This window comes from Numida meleagris, chromosome 12, assembly GCF_002078875.1.
Source record: "Numida meleagris isolate 19003 breed g44 Domestic line chromosome 12, NumMel1.0, whole genome shotgun sequence".
NCBI lineage: Eukaryota > Metazoa > Chordata > Aves > Galliformes > Numididae > Numida > Numida meleagris.
Genome location: NC_034420.1, coordinates 5,179,922 through 5,192,582, shown reverse-complemented (window position 1 = coordinate 5,192,582; position 12,661 = coordinate 5,179,922). Strand labels below are relative to the sequence as shown.

Sequence of the window (12,661 nt, the reverse complement as noted above, 5' to 3'; positions counted from 1 at the left end):
ACATACTAGCAACGTTGGTTTTGATATAGCTTTTCCAGCTTCAGAGATAGTGGCACTGGTTTTTCAGGGCTGTTGCATTACAAAAGTCTGAAGAGGATGAAAATGCATAATACACACTATTTAATTTCTAGCATTACTTACCTGTTATCTTTGCTTGCATTTATGTACATGCTCAAACTGTAGACTCCAATATCATCATGGGAGGAGAAAACTCTTGTCCCTTTGTAAAGTACTATGCATTCTTACATTGCTAAATAAGATATTTAAAAACAGTCATATTAATTTCAGTAGCATTTTTTGAGTACCAGTGGGGATAAGGAGTACCCAACTACTGTACTGAAGCACTGTGTCAGCTGACACAATCACTATCAACACCATTTTGAACTGTAAGCAAAATCAGTAACTTTTCAGTTAGAGATAAATATATCCTTCGGCTGGAGATATATATAAAATCTTGGACCAGATAGACCATTTGCTCACTGCTTCATTTGCTACCAAAACAGACCTTTGAAGTAGGTTGTCTGTGTAATAGGCACATGGATTGCAAAAAAATGCTTGCATGCCTCCTGAGGAGAGAGAAAGTCCAGCCCAGTCAGACTTAGTTTTAGCATGATCAGTGTGTGTGATGAACTAGTTGGGTTGAAGGATATTGTTCTCACAATGATGTTAGAAGTGCCCCATTAAAATTTCTAGTGGAAGTCAGCAAATCCTAACTATAAGCTGTTAGCAACCTCAGTTACTGGCATAGCAGATAACACTTAAGATAGAGCGTAACATGTTTATGAAAATGTTTATAAGGTGCATTCATCTGCAGTAGCAAGGGGCTGAGTTACAGATTGGGAAGAATGCTCCTAGTCTTCAAGCACTGTGAAACTGACTCCTGTGGAAGTGTAAAGCTGCTGTCTTCAGTAGAACAGTATAAAGAGGAAAGTCCTTCAGTTCTATCCACTGCAGTAATTGGAGTAAGACACTTCTGGTCTACTGACAGTTTGAAGTTCAAAGAAAATTCAGCATTAATTGGATGTGCTTTACCCATTCATGGGTTTGAGTATGTGCCAGATGAAGTACCTCACACACAACTCTGCATAGTGAATTACAGGCTCTGTTCTTGTGAAGTGACACCAACTGCTGTGACTTTAAAATAGATTTTTCAGATTATTTGTGAAGTTGTGATATGCCATGGTTAAAAACATAGTTCAGCCAATAGGTGATCGTATTTTTTATTCAGAACTTTCAATTAATCCATGCCTGAGTTGATTTTTTTTTTCCTAAAAATATAGCTAATAAACAGCAGATTTTTTCTTGGGGAGGTGGGATGACTGAAGAAGAAAAAACAATTGTTTTACTTGCAGTCGTGTTTGAAACAGGAGTGTCTGCTTGCAGCTGTTACTTGCCACTCCTTTTAATAAATATGGTAAAATACTGCCTTAAAGGCAATTTGGATCTTATTTGGCCATCATCCTTATAATTATCTCTACTATTCTTATCATAAGAAAATAGTGTTCAAGCAGCTGGCTTCCGTGTGGGGAAAAATATGGGAAAAGGGAGGGAAGGTGATCACGCACTTAGAGCACTGTCCATAGCCATAGGTTTAAGAAGCATGTCTTAAATGTGTTAGTTATATAATATAAAAGCCTTACAAAAGATTCTGCCATTGCATCTTCCTTTGATTGACGGAGCATCGTTGTAGAATAGGGAATGATCAACAAGCTCGTGTTCATGTTGTGATCAAGTTTGTGGTGGTCCATTGTGCTACAGCGACTACTTACAGCTCAGCTGTGCAATGCATGAGTCTTTGCTCTGGAGTTTTAACTCAAATGGAAAGTGTATACATTGGAAGAGAAAATATGCATGTCAGTTTGGGTTATTTACATGCAAGCTAAAAAACAAAATATGTTTAAGCATACATATTAAAACGCTAACAATTCTCTGTTAGTCACTAAAGTATTCCATATTAGGATTAAAGGACATATTTTCTGGGTTGTCTGAAAAATACCATAATATTTGAAATTTGAAAATATTAAAACAGTTCAATTGGATGTCTGCTTTCTAATGCTTGATACAACATATGCCATATGTACACTATTGCTATATAGATAGTCTATTCTATATTTTAAAATAATATACTAATTTAATATACAGAAGTGATTTTCTGTGAGTGTGTGTTGGTAGTTTTTCTTGGCATCACTATATTCCTAAAATTATCTTTTCAAGAATACTACTTCTGAGGAAAAACTATTCCACTGAAAATTTTGACTACACTTATTTTCAGGCTTATCTCCTTCCCAGTGCCATCTACTCTCATCATTTTGTCTTGTGCAAGTGCAGAGACTTAGTACACAGAATCATGTTCCTCTTAGGTCACAGCGAATTGATCAAATTCTTGCCATACCAGAACTCTAAACAGATTAGGGAAAGTGGATTAGGTGGCCAGAAATGACTTTTTAAAGTGTTCACACATTGCATTTTGCAGATGTCAAAGTAACTACTCAGTCTGGAAACTGTTTGCATGATAAAATGAAATGTGAATGAGTTAATAGAAGGTACTACTAAAGTCGTTGGGAGCGAAGAGGATATTTCACTTTCTTTTCCTGATTCCCCTTATGCCCCAGCATCGGCATGGTCTCCCAGCTGTATTGTAGCCCAGCATAAAAATCCCTGTTTCTCAGTATTGCATACTGAAATCTAGGCTCAGAGCATTAATGGAGGAAAGGTTTAGTTATTGCTGGAGCGTTTCAAGAGAGATGTGGTAAGCTAATATGTTGTAGTTTGCTTAAACTCCGCTTTTGCTGCATGATCCATACTCCTGGGTTGTTGGATATGATAAAATTTGCAATGTGGTTCCAGCCACTGCAGGGCCGGTGCAGTGCAGCAGCAAGGATGAGCCTTAGCAGAGACAGCAGCACTAAGAACGATCATACGCAGCAGAGTACTTTATTTCAAGGATTTCTTCACCGGTCTTTCTATTGTAAAGTTTTTTAATTTGAGATTTTTTAGTTTCTTTCTTTAAGAACACAGTTCACTGGCAAGTAAGTCCCTTCATCAGTGAAACTGAAGTGAAATTTTGGAGATAAATATCTTTAGTTCCATTGATTTCATTGCAAAACTTGAAGCTCTTGATTCAAAGCTCTGGTGAAGGATTATAGAATTAGTGATATTTAGACACTTTTTATAACATCTGAGTACATAAGTGTTGCTTTGATCTTGGGCCTATCACATTCAGGTAATGAAAACTTGACCTGAACTAATAAAAAGCAGAAATAATGTTCTCCTTTGAGTTGTAGTTGTATGGATCGCTCACAGGATGCTGCACGATTTTTCCTGGCTGCCTTTGACATTTTCATGTGTTCGACATAACACCAGTTTCCTTTTACTACTTTAAAGTTACTGTAAAAATTCTATTTCTCCCAATTCTACGAATAAGTTCTGAATGAAATTCCATATGTTGGCAGCTAGCAAGGGACAGTTCACCTCTGGAAAAAGTCATCCTGTCTGCCAAGATCAATTTCTTACTATAATTATTGCAGATATGTATGTTTATTCTGTCTTTCTTCTTTGGCTTTATTGTGAGAGATATTCCAATGCATTGATATTGAACTTGTGCAAGTTAGAAGATGTAGCACTTAACTGGAATGAATCTTGGTGAAGTGGGCTTAATTCTATACAAGTTCATGTCAGGTGTTACAGTAATGCTTTTAATAACATTTAAGATTTCCTGTGCTTAGAGAAAAGTAATTCTCAGTTTAAGAAATCTTGTATTAAGGTTACTCTCTATCGAGATATGTACAATCTACCATTTGTGTATTTTTTCCATGTCAGATAAGCACAAAAGAAATTTTGTGGAAATGAAACTGCCCACAGTAAAATGGCAAGAGATATGATGCAAAGAACCTTCTACTTTGATAGCTGCTATTGCCTAAGAAAACAGTGAAATAGCAGTACTTTTTCTTTTCCAAATCTTCAGTCTTACGATTTGAATTATACAAGAAAATATTAGTTCTTTGTATCGTACATTTAAATGCAGGATGTGGACTTGAAGCAGAAAAGATAGAGGCATGTGTGAAAGTGAGTCTGAACCTCTGAATTGCATTAGAGAGGTTTAAATTCTTCTTTGAAGGATGAAGACTGAAGCAGAATTACGTCTGTAAGATTAGCTGCAGGAAATCATCAGCTAAATTACTTATTAATTTGAGAACAAGTGAATGGAATTGTAGAATTTTAAAGGCAGGCATTAACTGGTTTAGCCTGGGTTACACTTGCTTCAGAAAAGGTAATAAAACTTCTTTTCAAGTTATGCCATAGTGTGACCTTTTCACAGTGCTGATGTAAACCTATGATTAAATACACAGAGAACACAGCACGGTACAAAAGCACGAATGGAATGCCCTTGGCTCCAATGGAAGTGTGTCCTTCCCACCCAAAGCCCCATGTGTTTATTTACTGTTTTGGGTTAGATTACAATTTACCACAGGGAAAGCCATGGCAGTAAGACGAGCAGAACATGATTAGTCATTCCCTCCCATTTACGTGAATTCTTATGTATTTCAATAATTGAACTATCTGGTAACTACAGAAGAATTTTACCCGTCAGGAAACATTGTGAGTTTTTTCAGTTGAGCCTTTCCCACCTCTGAGGCAATTTCAGCTGTTGCAAGATGTTGACCAGCAGAGCTGCTCTTCTTGGCTATGGAAGCGTGGGCAGGGAGCAGGCGCAACAGGGCACGACCTGGGCACGCTCTCACCTTTCCCAGAGCTAAGCACCAGCCTCAGCTGCACAAGATGAAACCTAAATTCTGCGAAGAATCCAAACCAAATAAATTGCAAAACATATTTCATATGTAAATGAATTTCAATCAATTTCAAAATTAAATTCAATCCAATTACTGCTTTCAGTATTCCATACTTGTCACTTGCTACCTGCCTGTCTTCTGCATTTCGCACTCTGAATGATTCTAAACAGGAACAGGGCTGAAGTACATCAGCAAGGCTGGCTGTCCATACAAGATGGCTCTGCACCCGTTCCCACTCAAACCTGTAAGTCAAAAAATATTTTTGATAGTTTTCTGGAGTATTTGCTTTATATGAACATTCTTGTATTTGTAGGGAAAAAAAAAAAGTTAATGTGATGTGAAAATACAATGTTTTGAAAAACACCAAAGCAGGTTTACAGTTTGCTTTGGATTGAGTATCTCCTGGTACTTTATTCTAGTATTTTACTCAGATTTTGTGTTCTTCTGTAGTAAGTTTCAATTTTTTTTTTTTCTCTGGAGCTTAGAGTTAGCATCCAGGCAATAAATCCCTGTTACTTTAATAATTTTTTTCACTACCAAGTCTTTATGAGCTCATATTTACAAATATGCAAAGATACACGTTTGTTGATCTGGGGGCATAATAGCCTCAAATTTAATACTTTTAAATCTGCTTTATGGTACAAATCGTATTTTATTTCATAGGTTTCATTGTATAAAATGTCTACATTCATTTCAAAATCAGTTATGAGTAAAAAATAGGAGACCTGGATGCTCTGCATAAAAAAGTAAAATATTAATAAGGAAGGTCAATTTAAAACCACTTATGCACATTTATTGTATGTTCTTTTTAATCAATGAGTCAATCAGGCTGATATATTTTCTGTTACGTACGGCTTTCATGGAGCATACATTGCCAAGTACCATTTTTCCAGTAAGGAGGTTTGGTTGCCTTCTCCATATTTTGCCCTATTTGTAAACCAGGGTAATTACATCGCTGTGTGCAAATTGATAGCACCCTCTAGCGTGAAAATGTGAAACCTCGAGTAATGCAAATTGCATTACAACTGTTCCATGGATTATAGCTCTTCTGCTGTATTTTTGTTAATATTCTTAAGAACTTTCTAGAACAAGCATCCTTTCATTTTTCAAATACTTGTTGGATTGTTGAACTGCTTCCTGTGTCTTTGTAAGTCCTTATTGTTTCAGTTGGTGCTTTCTATGACATCTTTGCAAATGAAAATGTCACACTGAATCTTGATACATTTAAATTCATGTGTTTTTCACCTTTCTTCACTCTTAAATCTATTTTTCTTAATTATCCAGGAGCTAAGTAGTAACCTAGCACCTAGCAATTCCTTATACATTTACAAGAACTATCATCTCTTTAGGTATGATACCTAATGTAAACTAGAAGGAATTGATTTTATTTTTATTTTTCTCAGGTTTTCTTTCTCTTTGGCAGGCTTAACAATGAACCCAGATATGAGATACATTCATATTCCTTGTGTAATAAAAAGATGCCTTAGTACAAATGAAAATGAGGGCCAGAGCGTGGCATTCTTGTCAAATACAAAAAAGGTTGCTTTTATCTTTTTTTAAACCCCCATGTAAGCTGAGCTATCTTGTGGATGTTATGTGAGGACCTTTGTGTAGTGTGAAACTTCATCTGCAATCAGGAATAAATTATGATTATGCATGACCTTTTAGAGAGTTCTCAATCTAGCAGGGGAAGTGGGTTTGGTAGATTTCTTGTAATATGGGCAGGTTCACCACTGAGATGCCTGTCCTAATGTGAGGGGTGCTCTGAAAGTAATGCTTCTTATTTTAAAATGTTGGCCCATGATGTCAGAGGCAGATGTTGGTGGGATGGCAGAGGTTGAACATTCCCACCAATATCCCGTTACATTTTGTTGCTGTGTGACACAGGGCAGCGGAGGGGCAGCCTGACAGGATGACGTCTGACATGGAAGTGTGTATGGAGCAAAGGTGTGAGATTGAATTGAGGCATTGGCACAGGTTGCCCAGAGATGTGGTGGGTGCCCCGTTCCTGGAGACTTTCAAGGTGAGGCTGGACCAGGCTCTGAGCAGCCTGATGGAGCTGTGGATGTCCCTGTTCATTGCAGAGGAGTTAGACTAGATGGCCTTTAAAGGTCCCTTCCTACTCTAAGGATTCTGTGATTCTGTGAATTCTTCCATGTGGAAAAAAAATGGCACCCATGGACATTCACTGACGCTTGCTGAACATTTATGGAGACCAAACAGTGGATGTGAGCACACTGAGGCGGTGGGTGGTGTGTTTCAGCAGTGGTGACAGTGACAGCGGGACATCTCTACTGGTGCAAACTTTTATGAGCATGGCATGCAGGTTCTTGTTCACTACTGATGAAAATGCATAGCTAATGGTGGTAACTGTGTTGAGAAACAGTGTTTTGCAGCTAAGAATTTGCTCTATCAAATAATGTTATTGCACTCTTTGTATCAGTTGCAGTTTCCATGGAAATAAATAGGAGGCATTACTTTCAGAGTGACCTACATAGTTTACATGAGCAACTTTCATGTAATGAGCTTCAAAAGATTTTTAGTAATCACATTTCCAAGTATTTCTTCAGTTATTTGAAACTAAACTCATGCATATGAATACCAAAAAAGCTCTAAACTGGGACCGGTGCTCTTCCATGCTTAAGGTAAGGTTTTTCTGAGTTGTTAACTTCTTCCACAAATAGGGTGCAACAAAATTCAAGTGTACGTATTTACTCATGTGAGCTTTCCTGTGCTGCAAACATCTCTGTGATTACTGGTGCTAACACCTATCTTACTGTAGTAGGAAACACGAAGACCTGATATTACAACTTTTATAATATATCTACTTTCATTTCTGTGCTTATATTGAAGTTGAGTTCTTTGTGTACGCCTGACTGAAAGTTCAAATCAGTGACTCACTGCCATGGAATAGGTTACTGGATTATTAATATTTTAACATTTTCCTTTGGCAAATATGAAAGCAGTTGTAGCTAAGTATAGGACTTAGAAGAAACAAGCGACTTCTAGATAGAAGTAAGGTAATTGTTGTCTCATCCAGTAGCATTATTTTGAGACTCATATATTAAAAGAGGGAATAATATTTCCCATATTCTAATGAGACTTCTTTCTATATGAGTCACATTTCATAAAACTCTTTGAGAAAAAGATAAAGTTCATCTTAAATAATAATGATTTGCATATTCTTATTATGACAGCTGCATTATTCTGAAAAGTGTGCCGTGCTATTTCCATGGCTTCTGAAAACAAAAAAGGTGCATTTCAGATTGTAAAAAAAATCAGAACAAATGTTCTCAGCGTGTAATTAGGCCATGCATATCATGAACATTGTTCTTGTGACTGCTTTTATAATTTTTACATAGTTATTTCAGAAAGGTTAAAAATTATGCATGCAGTCTTTATTATATTACACACATAATTTGGAAAAAAAAAATGCCTTTCTCTGCACTAAAAATAATAAATTAAAGAAATAGATTCATTGTGTTGAGAAAAATTTATTTCTTGAGCCTCAAATAATTTAATTCCTTTTTATTCTATGCAAAAAGTAATTTTCTCCTAGGGGAAAATTACTGCTTAACTACTGTTATGTATTCTCTGGCAGTCTTAGCCACTCAGCCACAGATAGTACTAAAAAGGAAGCAGAGAAAGCTGATTGAAGTGAAATCTTCAAACTAAATATGAAAAATAGAAGATTTAAGGCTTTGTATGTTTCTTTCATAAAGAATTCCTAATGTTCCTGACATTAGAAAGCCATTTAAAATAAAACGGCAGTGATTTTATCACTGTCCCATCGTGATCCTTTGGGTGTTCATCCTTACGAGCACCTTGCTCTTCTCCAGGGTGAGGCATACTCAGAAGGAGGGGGAGGGGGGACGTGGTTCTGGGCAAAGATGGGGAAATCCTTAAAATATTTTTGCTCATTATTTATTGTGTGTTTACTGTTGTAAGATTTCATTAACAAGCGGAGATGCAGAGGGGAATACTAAATTCACTTCAAGTAGAGAAAAGTTCTTACGGCTGTCCTTGCTGTGCTTGGGTACCAGCATTAGCAGTCGTTACAAGCTTATGCTAACCACCCACTCATGCAGCTGAGATTGTTGCTGAAAGCCGGCCACAAGGATGGCATTTAGGCAGACCACTGAGTATCCTGCCCTCCGGTTACACTTACAGGAATGTGAAAGGTAGATGTAACTTTCCAAGTCATTAACCAGCAGCCTGACTGCATTTCCACTAGGTTCTGTGTTGATATGGTGCTGTATGTATTTGCATAGAACGTACGGATCATTGCTGAAGTGCTTTAACTGACTCAGTGCAGATTATCAGTCTCTCCCTCACTCTGCATCAGCTTGCAGGAGATGAGATTTATTGCCATCTGTGCAGGTTATCTGAGAATGTGGTTACCTGAGAAACCATTCTCAAGGATCAGTGTTTAATGTGGGCTTTCTAGGATACAAATAATGCATATGTGTGATATTGATCTAAAAGAGCTATATATTCGAGCAGTTTATTTGCTACAGAAACTCTGACTGTCCAAGCTAGAAAACTAGGTGAAGTCAAAGAAAATTAACTGATGTCTTTGTATATTAATACATAGAATATATGGAATATATCCTGGATAGCAGGATACATAGAATATATTCCATATATTCTATGTATTAATATACAAACCACATGGGTGCATGATATAAAATAATACTAATAGTACAACACAAAAACAGTGGAATAGTAGCTCCAGAACACAGATAACAGGATATGCTACGCAAAGAAGATAGAAATAAAAAAAAAGGTGAGACAGAAGCATCATAAATTCATCAGCCTTACACACTGCCATGACATGAAGAGACAGCCAAGATATTTTTAAGATTATTATACTGTTTGGATTTGGAACTTTTTGGGTTTCCTTCCAAGAAAAACTACAACATTTTAATCCTTGACTGATGCAACTCGCAAAAGCAACTTATGTTGCCAGTTATAGTGTTGTGACTGTTACTGGATGGATCAATCTTGCTTGAGATGGGAATAAGATGGACCTAATAGTCCAAGTTTTCCACCTCTGTATTAAAGAAAATCCTCATTTTTAAGAACTAGCAGTATACCACTTCCAAAAGTGATCTCTTCAGGCTGCCTGAATACACAGGCTTCATCCTGGCATGAAATCATAATATGCATTATGACATTATACTTTGTTGTCATGGAAGCAGTTGCAGCGACATTCTCAATTCTGATGTGAATCTTAACAAGTCTTTTACCGGTCATCAAGTTTCAATTTGAGGGGTAGGTTCTTGCTTGTGTTATGCATTCCCCTTCAGAGATCCTGTCAGTCATTGATTACCAGGTTGCATGTCTGATAATAACCAGCAATCCCACTAACCTTCACAACTTTACAACCTTTCTATTCTCATTACAACACTCAAGTGACTAGAAAAGTCACTTACAGAAGTTTCTGGCTGCAACACAAGACACCACCGGCATTTTGTGCCCAGGCATATTTCAGGAAATAATCCGCTGTGTTCAGCTGTAGAGAGACTGTGGAGAGCCCCTGAGTTTGTGGGAACTGGAAGAGACTGGTTTACACATTGTCACTGATGGTATTTAGAAAATGATGGTGTGGCACAAGTAACAAAAATTCTGTTTGCTTCCTGTTGTAGGGACTGCTGAAATTGTCTTCTCCTCCTCCTCCATTGTCCTGGTTTCACTGCAGAGCTGTGGCTGCACCTTTGCAATACAGTAGTTGATGACTTGCTGCTCTACTTCCAGGGCTCAAGGCAGATTTTTAGTTTATTTTTGGTTTGATTGTAAGATGAAATCTACCAGGAAACACAATCCTTAAAATATATGTATATACATCTACCTCTCCAAACTTTTCTCCTCATTATGCTGCAATTGATTTTGAATTTCATGTGGCTGTATGACTGCAGCTGGGGAACAGGGATTCGTTGTCCTTCTCCCATGGTTGTTAAACCATTCTGTTCTGAAGAGTGCCGTGAAAGCTCTCCTGTTCACACAGGTTATTAGCGTTACTTGGATGTGTGTGAATACAAAGCTTTGACTATGTCTTATTGACTGCCCTAGCTAACCTCATCCTGTCAGTGCGTTCCAGCACTAAAAATGAGCTGCTCTTGGCAGATGGTAGAGGAGCCTGGCTGTGAGAATGTGCTACGCACCTGGTCCCCTGCTGACCTTCTGAACTGATATGAATTCTGCTTAAATATTTCATGGGAAACCAGGAAGGATCTTTCTCCCCGTTTATTTTATTGTTTAGTCCAGAAAGCTATTGACATGAGAGTGTTTCAGTCTTTAAATGCGCAGCCAGAGATGTTATTATAATATTTGGTACGCGCATTACTTCAGTGGAGCATTAAAATTGGTTTAGGTGGCTAGGTAAATACAGTTGTAGAGACCATGTCTAACAGGGCTGAATCCCACTGAAGTCCTGAAAGCCTGTACTTGCCAGCAGACAGGATTGCACCAGGAAGAGATTGGTAGGCCTTAGGCTAGGTGAATGTAAGCTGTTTAATTACAGAGCTGCTTTGTTCGTTCTTTATTGTGATCTTGTTGGTGCTGTGGTTGTATATTTCACTAAGCAGTCCTGCTGATTCTAGAAGTACTTTTTAAATATTTTTGTATTTATATGTACTTGTATTTATTTTTATATTTTTGTAATTATATATTTATTTTTAATTTTTATTTTTATAGTTATATATAATATAACAATATGCATTTTAATATATTTTAACATATTTTTCTAATATATCATTATAATATGTATAATATATATATAATATTTACTTTTATATTTTTATATTTTTTATATTTTGATTCTCAAAATGCTTTGATAACAAATAGTTGCTACTTTTTGGGTTTGATTGATTTTAGTTGAAATAAATGTAATCATTTTGCATATTGAATGAAATACATAATAGAAAATGGAAAGCGACTTTGATAGTGCTTTCAGGTAAGAGCAGTCTTAGCTGCCTAGGTGCCTAGGCCTGCTTCTGGTGATCTGTAAAAAAGGGAACTTTATCTGCCTGTGCAATGATCTTTTCAAAACCCCATGCACTACTTGTTCTTGACACTCATTTGATGGAGGGACTGTTGTACAATCTCTTTACTACTGATGAATTTTCTCCCTCTAAGAGTACGCACTGAGTCCTTAGTTTCAGTAGAGAACACATTTTCTATTAAGCTACAAGCTGCTGAAGACCGAAGTCACAATCTATAATACTCTTTCTGTAACCAGCTGATGTTGTTAGCTCCATCTTATGATAACTCACAAGCATCATGGTTGCACCTAATTGTAGGGAGCGTAACCTTAATCTTACAAAGTACTTGCTGATATAAAAATTGCAGTTATAGCCCTGAGGGACTGAATATTGGCATCGTCATCCCTCTTGACTCCAAAAGTGTCCACCACCCTTTCTCTCGCTTTTCTAGCTGAGTACTTATATTGTTTGTTCCTTATCAGTATGTAGTTTCTCTAACATATTTTACTTCCCTTATGGATCTGGAGAATGATTTTTGTGCATAAGTATGTCCATGTTTTTTTTTCCTAGGGAAATCAGTTTGTCAAATGAAAGACATTATTTTTTTCTAGAAATCTTTCTGCATTAAAGCCATCATAGCTTCAACTACAATTACTTTAGTGCAGGGATGCAGTCACAATGCTTTATTGAAATTCTACCTTACACTTAGGAAATTTAAGTTTCTTTTTCCATTTCAGAGCAACCCAGTAATTACATTGATATTACTCATAAGATTGTTAAGTGTAACATTAACAGATAATGGTACAGAAAGAAATGCTGCACTGAGTTTTGACTATACATCTTTCTTGCATTAATTGACAGCTTACGGAAGTGTTACAAGTATTTCAT

At 36.8% G+C, this 12,661-nt stretch overlaps 2 long non-coding RNA genes across 2 annotated transcripts in view; one reads left to right on the top strand and one right to left on the bottom strand.

The window, feature by feature from the left end:
• The window catches only part of LOC110405247, a 1,207,595-nt gene that overhangs the window by 828,822 nt on the left and 366,112 nt on the right, over positions 1-12,661 (top strand). The gene's annotated exons all lie outside the window — the stretch shown is intronic.
• LOC110405252 lies at positions 4,534-9,939 on the bottom strand. The gene is made up of 3 exons (XR_002442771.1): positions 9,887-9,939; positions 4,918-5,032; positions 4,534-4,793 (listed from the first exon to the last, which is right to left on the bottom strand). It is a non-coding gene; the product is annotated as an uncharacterized LOC110405252 (long non-coding RNA).